The sequence below is a fragment of the Equus asinus genome, chromosome 22 (genome assembly GCF_041296235.1).
Source record: "Equus asinus isolate D_3611 breed Donkey chromosome 22, EquAss-T2T_v2, whole genome shotgun sequence".
NCBI classification, from domain to species: domain Eukaryota; kingdom Metazoa; phylum Chordata; class Mammalia; order Perissodactyla; family Equidae; genus Equus; species Equus asinus.
This window is the reverse complement of record NC_091811.1, coordinates 15,141,371-15,157,216: the sequence shown is the minus strand read 5'-3', so window position 1 is coordinate 15,157,216 and position 15,846 is coordinate 15,141,371. Positions and strand designations below refer to the sequence as shown.

The following is a 15,846-nucleotide window of genomic DNA, read 5'->3' as shown; positions in this document are numbered from 1 at the left end:
GGGAGATGAGAGCAAGACAATTTTAGAGACTGGAGGGCGGAAGGACAAGTGTGAATTGACTGAAGAAACCTAAGGAAGGTGAATCCTGAAGCGTTAGCACCCCAGAACCCCCAGAAAGCTTAGCAGTCGGCAGCACCAGAAGGGGCTGCAAGCGGGAGGCCTCATTAAAAGTCTGCTTCCATGTTTTGGGTCTTATGAACAACGCTGCGGAACAGAGGGGTGCAGAGGTCTCTCTGGATGGCTGATTTCAAGTTCTCTGGATAGATACCCAGTAGTGGGATAGCTGGACCATATGGTATTCCTATTTTTAATTTTTTGAGGAATCTCCATACCATTTTCCACAGTAGCTGAACTAGCTTGCATTCGCACCAGCAGTGTATGAGGGTTCCCTTTTCTCCACATCCTCTCCAACACTTGTAATTTCTTGTCTTGTTAATTGTAGCCATTCTGACAGGTATAAGGTGAAATCTCATTTTAGTTTTGATTTGCATTTCCCTAATAATTAGTGATGTTGAACATCTTTTCATGTACCTATTGGCCCTCTGTATGTCTTCTTTGGAAAAATGTCTGTTCATATCCTGTGCCCATTTTTTGATCCGGTCGTTCTTCTTTGTTGTTGTTGAGTTGTATGAGTTCTTTATATATTTTGGAGATTAACCCCTTGTCGGATAAATGATTTTCAAATATTTTCTCCCAGTTGGTGGGCTGTCCTCTTGCTTTCTTGATGGTTTCCTTTGCTGTATAGAAGCTTTTTAGTCTGATGTAGTCCCATTTGTTTATTTTTTTCTTGTTTCCCTTGTCTGAGTGGACATGGTATAGCTAAGACGTGGAAGCAACCCAAGTGCCCATCAACGGATGAATGGATAAAGATGTGGTGTATATATACAATGAAATACTATGCAGCTATAAAACAACATGGATGGACCCATTTGTGCCCCATTTGCAACAACATGGATGGACCTTGAGGATACTAGGCTAAGCAAAATAAGTCAGACAGAGAAAGACAAATACCATATGATGCCACTCATTTGTGGAAGATAAACACACAGATAAGGAGAACAGAGTAGTGGTTACTAGAGGGGAAGAGGCTAGGGGCGGGCAAAAAAGGTAAAGGGGCACACCTGTATGGTGACAGTGGTGAACACGATGCAGTCTATATGGAAACTGAAATATCATAATGTTCACGTGAGGGGCCGGCCCAGGAGCACAGTGGTTAAGTTCACATGCTCCACTTCGGCCACAAGGGGTTCACCAGTTCAGATCCTGGGGGTGGATCTACACACTGCTCATCAAGCCACGCTGAGGCGGCATCCCACACAGACGAACTAGAATGACTTACAACCAGGATATCCAACTATGCATTGGAGCTCTGGGGAGGGGAAAAAAGAGGAAGATTAGCAACAGATGTGAGCTCAGGGCCAATCTTCCTCACCAAAAAGCATACCTTAAAAAATAATAATAAGGGGCCTGCCCAGTGGCGCAGCAGTTAAGTTCACACACTCTGCTTTGGTGGCCCAGGGTTCGCCAGTTCGGATCCTGGGCGCAGACCTACACACCGCTCATCAAGCCATGCTTGGCAGGCATCCCACATATAAAATAGAGGAAGATGAGCATGGATGTTAGCTCAGGGCCAGTCTTCCTCAGCAAAAAGAGGAGGATTGGCAGCAGATGTTAACTCAGGGCTAATCTTCCTCAAAAAATAAATAAATAAATAATGATAATAATAATAATTACACCTGACATTTATACAATGTTATAAGCCAATATGACCTCAATAAAATATTTTTCTTTTCAAAGTCTGCTTTAGGAAAAGATCCCCCAGATCTCCTCCCCCACCTCCTTCAGGCAGGTGATTGTCCCTCCAGGGTGATAAACCACCCCAGGGGTTTATCCTGGAGAGGGCAAAGCAGAAGGCCTGTGGACTGGGGAAACAGCACAGGGAAATGCAGGGGCAGCACACTGAAAACGGGGGATTAAGTTCAAGTACAGAAGGCTGAGACCCCTCCTCTTCCCCATTAGGTTCCTGGGCACAGGGGGTCAGCCTTAGTTAGACCTTCCAGGTAGATTAGGAGATTCTTCTCTAGGGATCTTAACAGCTCAAGAGAAAATACCTAAGATACTAACTTATCAGGTTCCTAAATGAAACAGGCCAGCCAGGTCATGCTACATGAGGTCCAGAGTCCAGCAGAACCCCCCAACCGCCCTCCATACACACACACACACAGCCTAATGGCTCATGCAAATGGAAGCAGCCTGCCAAGGATCACCAGACTTGTAGAGAAAGCCCGTCACGGGAAAGACAGAGGAAAAGCACGCACCACGCTTTACAGGACGCGGTGAGGAAAAATCCTTCCTCCCAAAAATAGAGCTGTCACCAATAGCCTCAGAGAAGGAGGAGGTGATAGTGCCTCCAAGAAACCAAAACAGGATGCTGTGAAAAGAAAAAAGGTATATTTAGAAAACAGAAGAACTCTTAGAAATTAAAAATATGATAATTAACATGGAAACCTCAACAGAAGGCTGGAAAACAGAGCTGAAGAATCTCCCAGAAACGGGGAGGAGGGAGAGAAAGAGAAGAAGAATAAAGTTATAGGATGAATCCAGGAGATTCACTATCCAAATTGAAGGAGTTCCAGAGGGAAGAAGAGAAAAACTGGCGGGAGCAAGTCATCAATGAAGTAATTCAAGAAAATTTCCCAGAACTCAGTAATGTGTTTCAAGACCGAGAGGTCCCAGAGCGCAGTGGATAAGGTATGTCCCCGCTAAGGCACGTCCTCTGTGAAATTCTAGAACACCAGACAAAGGGAAGACTCTGACACAGCACCCCGGAGGCTCCAGAGAGAAAAACCATGGCACCTACAAAGGACTCAAATTGGAATGGCATTAGACCTCTCCACTGTAAGCTGGAACTTAAGAGAAAATTAAGCAATGCTTTTCCACAAAAAAAGATCACTAACCTAGAATCCCACACCCAGCCAAAATATCAAGAAAGCGTGTGTGTAGAATGAACACCTTTTCAGATGTGTGAGGCCACAGTCATTACAGAGACCTCCCAGATGGTACACTGCGTTTCCTGTGCGGGGCATCCATCACACTGTGCTGTGGATGCCACACTGCTCGCTGTCGATGCCACTAGACTCTAGGTTAGAGACTGCGTCTATTCCCCCAACAGCTTTAGTGCAGGGTGCTACGAGATGACATAAGAAGGCATCCAGCTCAGTGAGGGGAGGCAGGGACCGCCGAGTGGAGGGAAGTGACACCTAAACTGAACCGTTAAGGAAAGTGCAAGATGTACATCCCAGTGTTGTTCCAGGCAGCAGGATATGTGCAAAGGCTCGCGGGAACCCATCACAATTCATCAATTTGCTGACCGCAGACAAGAGTCCTAGTTGACAGGTGACACTCAAGCCAGGAACAAATGAACCCATCCCCAATAACTAGAAATACTAGTGATGTTACCAGTGCTATTAATCATCTTTTCTGGAACAATGTGATATACAAATCAATAAAATGTAACCAATCTGAGCATGAAGAATGGGGACATTGAGGCAAAAGGCTGGCTCTGGGTGTGACCTAAGGGTCCCTGGAGCAGTCTGGAAGCTCCAGAGGGCATGGGCCACCATGAAGCCAGTGCCCTAAACAGAATGGGGAAGCCAGACCTGACGACCTGCAGAGGCCCCCGATGAAGGGCACTGGGGTCTGGGGGCTGGGCTGGCGCAGGGAGGGTCTCTGTACTTGGGCCCTCTCTCCTCTCTCCCACCTGTGAGGAACGAAGGCCCCGCTCACCTGGCTGGCCAGACAAACCAGCTGGGAACACAGTCCAAGCTTCCAGGCACCTCCCACCCCTTCCAGGCCTGCTCAGACCTCAGGTTCTCATGCAGATTTCCACTTGCTGGAGTTTGAGGTCAGAAGAAACAGCCAAGGATGAATAACGGTCTGGCTCCTCCACTACTCCAACTCAAATTTATGGAAGCAGCTTTCTAGAAAGAGCCTCCCCTCCGCCCGGCACCTCCCTCTCCCACCACCTGGAAGGAGGCGCCTGGTGCTCAAGTCTAATTGGATTCCCGTGGCCCCGTGATGACTTCGTGCTCTGAGGCAGCGGCAGCAGCAGCAGCAGCAGTGAGGTTTCTGAAATAGAAGCAAAGTCAGGGGCCTGTGTGCTTTGCTGCTGTGGCTGGCTACCCCCGGAGCCTTCCTTTCCAAAATGGTCCTTTTCCACCCTGTGGCACGATGCGCCCTCCTCCCCACCTACCAAGGTCTGGCCTGATGGCAGTATAGATTTGGAGGGGGGCCACTCAGCTCCAGCTCCGAGAACCAGGGCCAGGCTGGGGCTGCAGCCCGGAGGAAGCGGAGGTGCTGCCTTCTCTCTTTTCCAAGAATCCCCCTCCCACCACCATTCCCTTCTTTGCTCATTTTACTCTTCACAGATACACCTCCCAGCCTGAGGCTCTCGAACTCGAACCACCTGTGTCTCTCTTGCGTCCTCAGTCTCTCCAAGTTCTCACTCTTCTTTATTACACAAGAGGGGTAAACCGAGGCACGGGGGGGGATGGCTAAAGGCTGGTGCCGTGGGGACTCCACTGCTGTCACACACTCTCATGCCAAGTCAATCACCAGTAGTGGCGCCTGTCTCTGACATGTGCACCCAGACGCCACGCTGTGGCTGTGGCAGAGTGTGTGCAGGGTGAACGGGCCAAGCAGGCAAGTGAGCATGCAGGCGTGTGTGAGAACGTGAGCGTGAACAAGCATGTGAGTGAGCCCATGTGCAAGAGTGAGCATTGCACGCTATGTGTGAAAGTTCATGTGAGGGGGGAGGGTGGAGGCAAGTGAGTGTGTGAGCAAGCATGTGTGAGAACATGAGAGGGGATGTGAACATGAAACGTGTGTGCGCACCAGGGCCACATGAGCTCCCCACAGCGACCAGGTCGGGCAGGGAGTCCCGCCCGAGCTCCCCTCCCACAGATTCCATCCCAGGCGCATGGCTAAAGTCAAGAAACCACCCCACATCCAGAAGCGGGGCCACGGCGGCTGCCTCTGCCTCCTCCCCACTCCCCGCCCTCCCCCGCTCCACCCCAGCGCACCCAAGTTTCCACCGGCGGCACTTTTTTAAAGACAAGGAAAAGTGCTCCTCACTTCCTTGGGGAGTGATGAATATGCGGATTACGGAAGTGAGTTCTGAAAGCGGTGACCTCTCTGGAAGAGAAGGGGCAGGTAAAACACAGGCCCTCGGCCGGCCTCCGTCTGTGCGCACAGACAAAGGGGCCGCGCGCGCAGGGGAGGCGTGCCCGCCCGCTGGGAGCACCGGGCGCGGGGCTCAGGGACACGCATGGCCCCCGCAGACGGGCGCGCGAAGGAGGGCCCGCGGCCCGCACGCTTTCGGCTGCGCCCTAAGCGCTCAGTCCCTTGGCCCCTGCCCTGGACGAGAGTGGGTGGAGAGCACGACCTGGGGGCAGAGGGGCCTGAGGTGACGACCGCCCCGCCGCCGCCGAGTCTGGCTTCCGCCTGGACCGGGACGAAGGCAGGGAAGAACCTCGGGACAGGCCCGAGGAGTCCGCGCTGGTGGCACACAACCAGTATTGACAGCGCCACCAGTATGGCTGCCGCTGCCCACTCTCAGTCGACTCTGTACATGGCAGCCGCAGAGCCTTCTGAAAGCAAGGAGCTCTGGCTCTCTTTGATCTAATTCCTCCAATGCCTCCAACCTTGCCCACCAAAAAAGCTAAAGCCCTCCAAATGGCCCCACGGCCCTATGTGATCTGAGGGCCTGCCCCTTGCTCACCTCACTCCAGCTGTCCTGGGCTTGAACAAGACTCACACGCTCCGATCTCAGGGCCTTTACACATCTTGCTCCCTCTGCCCTAGGAGGCACCTCCCCCAGATACCCACAGGGCTCGCTCCATCATGTTCTTACCTCTCTGCTGAAATATCATGTCCTCAGTGACGCCTTCTCCACCTCCCCTGTTTAAACCATAATCCCTGACCCCACCCCATCCTCCCACCTCTTCCCTATTTCTTTCTTCTCCATAGCATTTGTCACCACAAATTTTAATTGTTTATTGTCTGTCTCCCCCACCAAAATATAAGCTCTTGAGGACAGGGATTTTTCTTTGCTCCTGCATCCTCAGAGCCCGAAGAATGCCTAGTGCCAAGAAGCCCCTCAAACTCTGTGGATGACTGAGTCTCCAGACACTTAGGGTGAACCAAGCTGAGGCTAGGACTGGAAACGCTAGTCCCAAACCCCACTCACAAGCTGTCTTTGAGGCTCAGCGGCCACAATCCTCATTCTAGCCACTTCTCAAGGTCACAGTCAGGAACGCCGGTAAGATGATGCCTGGGAAGATGCTTCGGGGCTTTCAGAGTGGGGAGCCCTACAGAAATGGAAGGCCCCAAAACTGTTTCTCCAGCAGCATCTGCCAGGCCAACTTCAGGGGGCCCTGAGTGCTAATACCACACAGAGGGATGTACACAGACGCGGCTCCTGCCCTGAGGAACAGCTGATCAGGCCTGAGGTCCTCAGATGGGCAGGCACAGCCGGTCCTATTCCCTGTGGAAGCCCTGGTACCCAGGACCCGCTTGCACACAGTAGGTACTCAATAAATGCCTGGCAAAAGCATAAATGGGCAAATCCCATGGTGATAACCAGATAGAGAAGGGAGAGATGATCAATATACAAATCCTGAATAAAATATCAGTTGACCTAAAACAGCATGCTGACAACAGCTACCACAGAGAAGACTGATAAAGACACTGAACATGTTTTCATTATCTTCAGACCAAGGGCAGATGTGTTTTCTAAGACAGACACTAAGGATGTGGTGAAGAACGCCACAGGGAATGGAGAACAAGGTCAGGAAACCTCTTTCCAGGGAGTGCATTTCAAGAATTAGGCCAAAATACTGCAGATCATGACAGAACGCACTCTGTCGATATTAGCTGTAATTAAATCATTGTTTTTATCATTGTCTTGGCACCCCACCAGTGGAGCAAGCAGGAAAGTGGGAGACCAAACACAGGTTTCCCATCTCACAGGGAGTGGCCTGGGCACAACACTTCCCGGTGAAACTCGTCCTCCCCGCCTGTAAGATCGCAGAGCACCGGTCGAGTAGCGCCTGGTCCCGGCTGCAAGGATGCTGGCACGCCTTCCCTCAGTCATCGAATGTCTGCTGAGGGCCCACTCTGTGCCAGACGCCCTCTCGACAGTGGACGCAGAGTGAACACAGAGAGCTGCGCCCCTCTCTCCCGCAGCTCCCTCTCCAGGGGCGCCGACTGTGAGCCCAGACGCAGTAGGCTGCAGCCCTCTGGGTACATCAGTCTCCAAACAGCACTCCCTTTCCTCCTATGGGAGAAAAGACTCTCATTTGCAAAGGGCTCAGAGCTTTTGCTGAGGAAGAGGCTAAGTCCACACTGTTCAGGACAGAGAGAGCTGCTCGGGAAGTCGGCAGCCACAAACACTAAAGGAAGGCCTGCGAATAAGCCCTCCTCCGGGAGCCATTCTTCTTCCCACTTTGTAGAGGAAGAAACTGAGGCTTCGCCCCTGTCAAACTTGCAGACAAGGTTCAAGGGGCCCAGGCTAAGAGGACCAGAGAATCCCGAGTCCCCAGTTCAAGAGCTCTCCTCGCATCCACGATCACGCCTGGCTCGGCGAGCTGGAGTTTCGAAAGAGGAGCAGCACACAGCGGTCCCCGAAGCTCGGCCCCTCCGGGTGAAGCCAGGGCCCTAGGCTGCTGGCAAGCTCTCTCATCCCGGGCCTGCTTTCTGCAAAGCCCTGGCCCCAGAGCCCGCCCAGCTACTGCTTCCCCCTGGGTCCAGCCAACTGCCACAGAAACAATGAAGGGCCAGGGAGGCACCACGGATTTCCCTGGCAGACATCCGAGATTTATAAGCTACCTGACAAAGCCCCCTTCCACGGAGAGGCTGGGCAACAGCTTCAGGGAAGCAGAAGATGGGGCCCTTGGCATCTGACCCCTCTGAGTCAGCGCCTCCACTCCCCTCCAGCCACTGAGCTGCAGACCCACCTGTTCTTCCTGGGGTGCTCCCTGGAGCTCCCTGGAGGCCACCTTAAAAACGGGAAAAGGCAGGTGTTTGAAGATTCTCTTGAGAAATCTGCCAGGACCACTACTAACTGGGCCCCTGCAGTGTGCACCATACTGCCCCAGACCCAAGGGGGGTGACCTCTCCTTGGGAGCTTCCAGTCCAGGAGGAGAGGGGCCCCACAGAGGAAGAGACACGAGACCCAGAGAAACAAGCCAGTGAACAGGTCAAGAGGGGTAGAATGAGCGCTAAGAATGGCTGCAGCTAGGCTGCAGACTCTGCGGTGTGGGCAGGCAGGAGGACAATGGACTACCCAGAGCTATCCGCTGTCTCAAAGGCACCGTGCCTCCAGACCCAGGAGACCGTGGGACGAGGCGCTGACACAGGGGCCAGCCCACATCAGTGGGTGCCAGTCAGGCTGAAATCAGGATGACGGAGACAAGCACAGACACTGGCGGGGGGGGGGGGGGGCAGCAGCTAGTCGGGAAGGCCCAGAGAAGAAAGCCACTTCAGGCTGGAGGAAGGGCTATAAGGAGTTTCCCACAATGGTAGCAAGGAGCACCTTCCAGGTGAATTTTCTGAGTGTGTGTCTGTGTGTGGCGGATGACTCACAGGGCTCAAAGGGAAGAGTAAGATTTAAAGTCATTGAGTTCCAAGGCATCTTCGAGATTATCTCACTGTAAGATTCTCTCTGACAATCCCACACACAAAATCCCTGATCAATAAACACCGCTGTTTGCTTAAACCCCAGCAGTGCCGGGGAGCTCCAGGCAGCCCACTCCTCTACTGGACGGCTCCAGCTGTTGGACAGTTCTTCCTGGAACTGGACCCCCATCTGATCTCCTAGATTCCCTCGCCCACGGTCCTAGGTTCGGCCCTCTGTGGCCACAGGATATGTTCAAGCCCTCCTCTTCCACAGCAATCCTACACACGCTGGAAGACAATTCTTGTGTCCCCTCTTCCTATAACACACCATTAAAATAATTTCCAGACGAAACGAACCTTCTCAAATCCTTCGTCCAACTCCCACGTGGTGTAGTTTCCACCATCTCAGTCACCCTCCTCTGGATGAGTTCAGATTACAGAATTAATGAAGCCCATGCTGCAGATGTGGTGTGAACTCCACTGAGCACAGAGAGTCTGAATTCCTTTGAGCTGAGCTCCATACCTGGATGGTATGGTTCATCTCAGCAACCACACGGCATGGTTAGCTTATATTGTCTTCCATTTATTATCATTTATTCAATCAACAAACATGGGCTGCCTACTATATGCCAGGCACTGGGCTAGGTACAAGGGATACTAAGAAAAATGCCAGATCATCTTTGTGCTCAGGAAGCCTCCTTGGAGAGAGAAAAAACAAAACCAGATGAAACTATGGGGAAAAGAAGGTGCTGCTTATGCGGTCTTCTAGGAGCGCCGACTAGAGGCACCTACCCGGACGAGGAAGGACGGAGCCCCAGGCGAGGCTTCCAACAGTGCAGGACTTCAAGTCGCAGCCATGGAGAAGCAACAGGGACCGGCTTTACCCTTCCCCTGTGAACAACTAAAACGCCAGACAGAGGCATAAACAGCTCCTTCCGACACTGGACAACAGGCAGTGCAGGCCTGTGCACTCTGAGAGAGGAGGCAGGAGTGAGCCCCCTGACTGCCCAGCTCATGGCCTGGAGCAGCTGCCCCGGCCGCACGGGAGGAGGAATCCAAATGGAATCCAGTGGTCTCGCCAAGTGGAGGAGACAACATTCAAGTTCACGGAGCTGGAAGTTTTAGGGCAGCACGCTGAGACGGGGAGCTACGCCGAGAGCGCTCTGGAGATCTGCAGAGGGGTCCCCGCAGATCTCTGGAAGATCTGCATGTGTGGGGTGACGCTCCCGAGACTGGAAGGAGAGTCAGCAGAAAGCCGTAAGCCAGACAATTTGTGGAGCACACAGGGGGCCGGAGAGAGGTCACATTCCCACTTGCGAGAGCGGAGAGACCTCGTCATACACAGGGCACTGGGTAGAGCCCTCAGAAGGGTGGTGCCTTAGTCATGAAACTAAATTAGCCCTAGACTAAAGGCTGCGCTGGATCCCCCCAACAAAGCTGACAGCAAGCCACAAATGAATTAAACTGATCCTAAGCAATTTAAATGCATGCCAGAATAAAGTCCAACACTATTTAAAGAAATATAACAAAATCCAGCAACATTAAATTCACAACGTGTGGCATCCCACCAAAAATTAGCAGGCATTCAAAGAAGCAGAAAAATATGACCCATAACCAGGAGAAAAATCAGTCAATAGAAGAGACCCAAAAATGACAGAGATGATGAAACTACTAGGCAAGGATGAAAAGAACAGCTATTACAAGTATGTTCCATACGCACAAGAATGCAGAGGAAAACATAAACATATGAGGAGAGAAATGAAAGATATAAAAAAGACTCGAACTTCCAGAGATGAAAAAACACAATATCTGAAAAGAAAAACACCCTGGGTGGACTAATTAACATCAGATTAGACACTGCCAAAGAAAAGATCATTGTACTTGGAGACAGAATAGAAACTGTCCAAAATGAAGCACAGAAAGAAAAAAGACTGAAAAAAATTAATGGAGCATCAGCAACCTAGAGGACAATATCAAATAGTCTAATATACATGTAATTGAGTTCTGGAAAGAAAGGAAAGAGAAGGGGGGAAAAAATACTTGAAGAAACAATGGCTGAACAAATTTTCAAATTTGCTAAAACAACGCAGGTAGGAGAGAAATCAATGCAGGACAGGAGGGGCACTTCAAGTAGACACAGCAGGGACAGTGAGAAAGGAGAACCCCCATGGTGGGGAGAGGGAGCAGGCATGTAACTGGCATTACAGAAACAAAAGGGACAAAGTGGCTCTAAGTGGGGAGCAATGAGGCTGGACAGGGACAGGTGCCAGTTCACAGCAGGCTCAGTCGCTTGGACCTCATCTTATAGGGCAAGGGGTGACCACCTCATCCTGGACAAGGACAACTGATTTTCTGAACCTAAAGTCAGACTTTGCAGTTTTCTTAAGCAGGAGGGTCCAGAGAAGAGAAAGGAGGTTTGAGGCCCAGCTGCGACATCTGAGCCCTCAGCCTGACCCCGAATGGGGATGACCCAACTGAGATGTCCACCCTTGGACCCTGTTTGGAACAAAGAGCAGAGGCAACAAAAGTATCCTACCCATCTGAGAAGGTTCCTCCTCCCCTGTGACTCCAGGAATCAGACAAGTCTTAAACCAGAAAGGACTTCAGGGATCACAGACTCCTCACTTTATAGATGAAAAGAGCTAAGGCCCAGACAAGTGACATGACTGGTCCAGGGCCAGTTAGGCATCCTGACTCCCAGTGGACCACTCTTTCCAGTGACCCACTCTGCGTGCTCTGGTCCCCACCATCCCTCTGGCACTATGGACTGCTCTGGATGATGTCAGTGAGTCTGTGAATCTCTACACACACTCATCTCTACACGTCCACTCCAGCTACTAGCGGACAACAGCAGATTCCTGGTGTCACTGAGCTCTTACACTTCTGTAGGGTAGGTGCTGGCACGTATCTACTTCATGTGCACTGAGCAAAAGTGACTCCGGGCCTGACCCTGGGGAAGGGAGGAAGAGAGAATGCTCCCTGAGGATCAAGGCCAGAGCTGTCCTGAGTCTGCCTAGATCTGAAAGGGACAGAGAAAAAGAGACAGGGATCCAAAGGGTCCACCCACTGACCCATTCAGTGGGAGTTACCAGGCGACTCCCCCGGAGGCAGGGACATTCCTCTGGCCTCTAAATCCTGCTCCCTTATCAGATTGGCCCTGAGCCAGGCACTATGCTTGCCACCCAGCCCCTCCAGGGGAGGAGGAGGAAATTGCCTTGAACTCTCCTTCCCCTGTCTCCACACCAGCACCCTCCCTCAGCTCCATCCTCATCTTGGGCTCTGGGTTGGGCAGCACCTCTTTACAGGGGTTAAGAATGAGCAAATTCTTGAGCTATTCCTGGAGCCTTGATTTTTATCATCCTTCCATTCTGGTCAATTCTGAGAGGCCAGTGGCCGGGAATGCCAGAGAGATCTGAGCTGGGCCCACCAAAACCAAAATAACCACACACGTGCCTCTCTCGAGTCCTCAGGATATGGCCATTTTAGGTGCCTGTTTTCCTACAAAGCTGTCCCCAGGCCCTGCGGGGTCACCTCACACATAGGGTGCTAAGAACTGTGAGGCACCTCTGGGTGAGCTGAAGAAAGTAGGAGCATGTGTGGGTGTGGGGGGATGGAACAGACAGAATCCAGGGGCAGGATCTAGAAAGCCTGGCCCCAGCTTCCTCAGTTCAACCGCATGGAGATCCTGGGAAACCCAGCCTCAGTTTCTCAGCCATGAGCCTTGCCAGCAGAGGCCTCCTCTCCACCTCCCTGGGAAGGGCAGCGGAACTCTCCACCCACAGCGGTGGACCTTTAGTAAGGAGCTGCTGACTGGAGAGCAGGTCCCACCTCCGCCCCAAGACATCTCGAAGCCTTGCAATTCAGGAGATCAAGGGTTTTAAACCAAGCAAGTGCTCTAAGTGTCCTGGAGAAAAGGGCTAGGCAAGGGCCACATTTCTTTTTATATCACAAATGCAGTCTTCATTCATTCAAAAAATATCTGAGTGCCCACCAGGTGCTAGGCCATGAGAACACAGGGCAAGCATCAGAGGAGGGCAGGACCAAGGCCTCTGCCCTTCAGAAGGAATAAAGAGGCAGGGCTGGAGGGGAGCCACTCAACTGTCCTTGCCTGTCTATCAGAGAACCCCCGCCTGCTGGGCTGCAGAGGTCCTGAGGCTGTAAGTGAGTTCGGAGGCAGCACGAGCAAACCCGCCTGGAATCCTAGCGGGTTGGGGTCGGGGGGATTCGGGGACGGGGAGCAGGGTCTCAGCAACACCAAGGTCTGTGGGCACCAGTCCTGTGCACCAGGGCGTGGCAGCACCAATGCTTTAGATCCTGACAGGAATCAAGAATGTGTTAAAGACACTTGATTTCACCACAAGATAGATGGTGCCTTCTCAGGTGTTTCTTTCAAGCCGCACCATCCTCCCCATGAACGCCTGGGGGATTTGGGGGCACTAACAGGCTGGCGCCGTGGGGGTGGGGGTGGGGCTGCAAAGGAGAAAGGCCCTGCAGTTGAAAGAATCACCTTCCACCCTCTGCTTTGCCCCAGAATCGGGGTGGGGCGCACCCCCACGAGCCCACCCCTAACACACATACGCTGGCCCACAAGGAAAAGGTCAAGCCCCTCCACCTCAGCTGACGGGCACAGAGCCACCAGGACCAGCTGCAATGAGGACCCAGGAAACCAGCCTGCCAGCCATCCCCTAGGACTAGGACAATTCTGAGGCTTCCCCTCTTGGCAAAAGCATCCCAAAAGCCAGTGACCCCAAATGTATTCCCAGAAGAGAAGAAAATGTGTCTGATTCAGTTCCTCCGACTCCAGGACTCTGACTGCTTTCCCACGTGCATCGGCCTCAACCCAAACGTCAAAGTGTGAGTGCTGAGCAGGGAGGCCCACCCTGCCTGATCTCCAGCTTGCAGCGTCCAGGCCAAGGGCAGGCTCAAAGCATCCACCAGCTCACCCAGCCCTGGGCTTGCTGGCAGTGAAGTGTAACCACCCATTTCTAACTCAGCCAGCAGAGTGTGGCCCTCTGGGGAAGTCACACACAGATTCCAGAGATGCAGCTGCTGCTGCTGTCTTGAAGAACAGTGCTCAGAGCCCAAGACACAGTCCACTGAGCATCCCCAGGGCAGGGCCATCCGTACGCTACAGGGACACCTAAACTCGTTAAACTACCGAGAGTCATTTGGATAAGCAGTGAGGAAGGCAGCTGATGAAAATGTGGGACGGTCATTTTTTTTTTGTTTTTTGTTTTGTTTTGTTTTTTGTTTTGGAGGAAGATTAGCCCTCAGCTAACTACTGCCAGTCCTCCTCTTTTTGCTGAGGAAGCCTGGCTCTGAGCTAACATCCGTGCCCATCTTCCTCTAGTTTATACGTGGGACGCCTACCACAGCATGGCTGCCAAGCAGTGCCATGTACGCACCCGGGATCCGAACCAGCGAACCCCGGGCCGCCGAGAAGCGCAACGTGCGAACTTAACCGCTGCGCCACCGGGCCGGCCCCTGGGACGGTCATTTTTATGTCAAACCAGGTGAGTGTAAAGCAGCAAGAATCCCCAGCCGGGTCAAGGCGGGCGTCTCCTTTGGGTCCTCCACAGAGGGCTCTGGCTGCATCTACCAGCAATCTCGTCCCTTCCTACTTGGCCTTCAGAACCCACTCCTGGGGGCCTGGGATGCGCCAGGACCGAGCCCTGGGGGGACGTGGGAGAACCAGATAAAACCAAGAAGACAGTGGGTAGAGGAATAGAAAGAGTGGGATGCACTGAACCCTACGTGGGCTGAAGCTTTCCTATCACAGAGCGCCCGGGCCGAGGATACCTGAGACCTTAAAGAGTCAAAGTGCCCAGTAATCACTTATTGATGAATTGATGTCGTGATGCTTGGGCATGCTGAAGTGTAATCCATCCTCACAGCCTAAAGAACCAGCAAGGGGTGGGGGAAGGGGCAGAGAAGTAAGGGACCAGAGGCGGCTTCTTGGGTCTCTGCCTATGGGGCCTCTACCTACCATGCGCCTCAAACCAGCCGACTCTCGGTTGGAGCAGGCTGAGGTTCTCCATCCAGTTTTCCAGTTCCTTGGCCAAAAGGAGTTGCTGGGTTTCTGATCTTACTTGTGATGCCAGATTTCTCCAAGGTTTGCAGAGTCGGCCTTGCACGCTTTCACGCACACTTAGCACATTAAGCCTGTAACCTGGTCAGATACCAGTAACCCTGCAACAGCAGCACAATGCTGGCACCCGATGTCACCCAGATGTCTCAGGGTGGCTCCCAAGTGTCCCCACCCCACAGTCCTCACCAAGTCCTCTCACTGAGCTAGGTCAACTCTCCCGCAGCACGGTTGAGGAGGAGGAGGCCAGCCCAGAGGCTGGGCGTGCAGTGTGGATGGCACTGTTCCACCAACGGTGAACCTTTCAGCCACAAAACACTTCTTTTCCAAGAGCTGCTGAGAGGGAGCAGGGAGAAAATAAAACACCAAGGGGTTTTCAAATGCAAAAGCCTGCTCAGCCTTTGTTCTTATTTGATGAAAGCACAAACCACCAGGCAGATGACAGGCGACAGGGCATCGCTGTGCTAAGAAAGTACATTTCATCGAGTCCAGACCAGGACCTCCAGGGAGAGGTAAGTCTGCCGAACGCCGAGCGCCGGGGGGACTTCTCCACTGGCGGCTCCAGGCAGCGTCCTCAAAACTGGGATGGGGTACTCGTTAATGACCCCGAGCTGGCTCTTCCCGTTTCCTGTTTCTGCCTCCCTGCCATGTGTGACATTTCACAGGAGAGAAGAGCTACCAAGGCAGGTGATAAGAAAAGAAAACCATAAAAATGAATAGATCGTGGGAGGTCAAAATATTAAGTCCACTGTGAGCTGCCTGAGAAGGACAAGTGAAGTCTGTGACTCACACAGACCTGGGTCTTCTTACTTCCCATCTGAGGTTGTGAGCAGTGGCAGAGAGTCTGGAGCACAGCAGGCACAGTGTCTGCTGGGCGAATGAAGGCATGAATTCCCAGCAGAGGCCTGCATCTGGGGTGACCAGCCGGCTTTCTGAGAGACCTGTCACTCCCTGACTCCCATTCTTCAGAGGTGCCATGGAAATTAGCAGGGGCTGCTGAGCAGCCAAGCTCCTGGCAACTCCAGAGGGCACAGGCGCCAGCTCTACGCCCACAGCTCCTGGAGCCCTAGGGCAGGGAGGCTGTC

The 15,846-nt window shown here is 52.6% G+C and overlaps 1 protein-coding gene across 5 annotated transcripts in view; it reads right to left on the bottom strand.

Moving 5' to 3' along the window:
- The window catches only part of TSPAN9 (tetraspanin 9), a 193,469-nt gene that overhangs the window by 165,140 nt on the left and 12,483 nt on the right, over nt 1–15,846 (bottom strand). The window contains exon 3 of one of the 5 annotated variants that reach the window (XM_070495144.1): nt 4,026–4,128. The exons of the other annotated variants lie outside the window; for them this stretch is intronic. The gene's annotated coding sequence lies outside the window, so the exon portion shown is untranslated. The remainder of the gene's footprint in view (nt 1–4,025; nt 4,129–15,846) is intronic. 5 annotated transcript variants of the gene reach the window in all.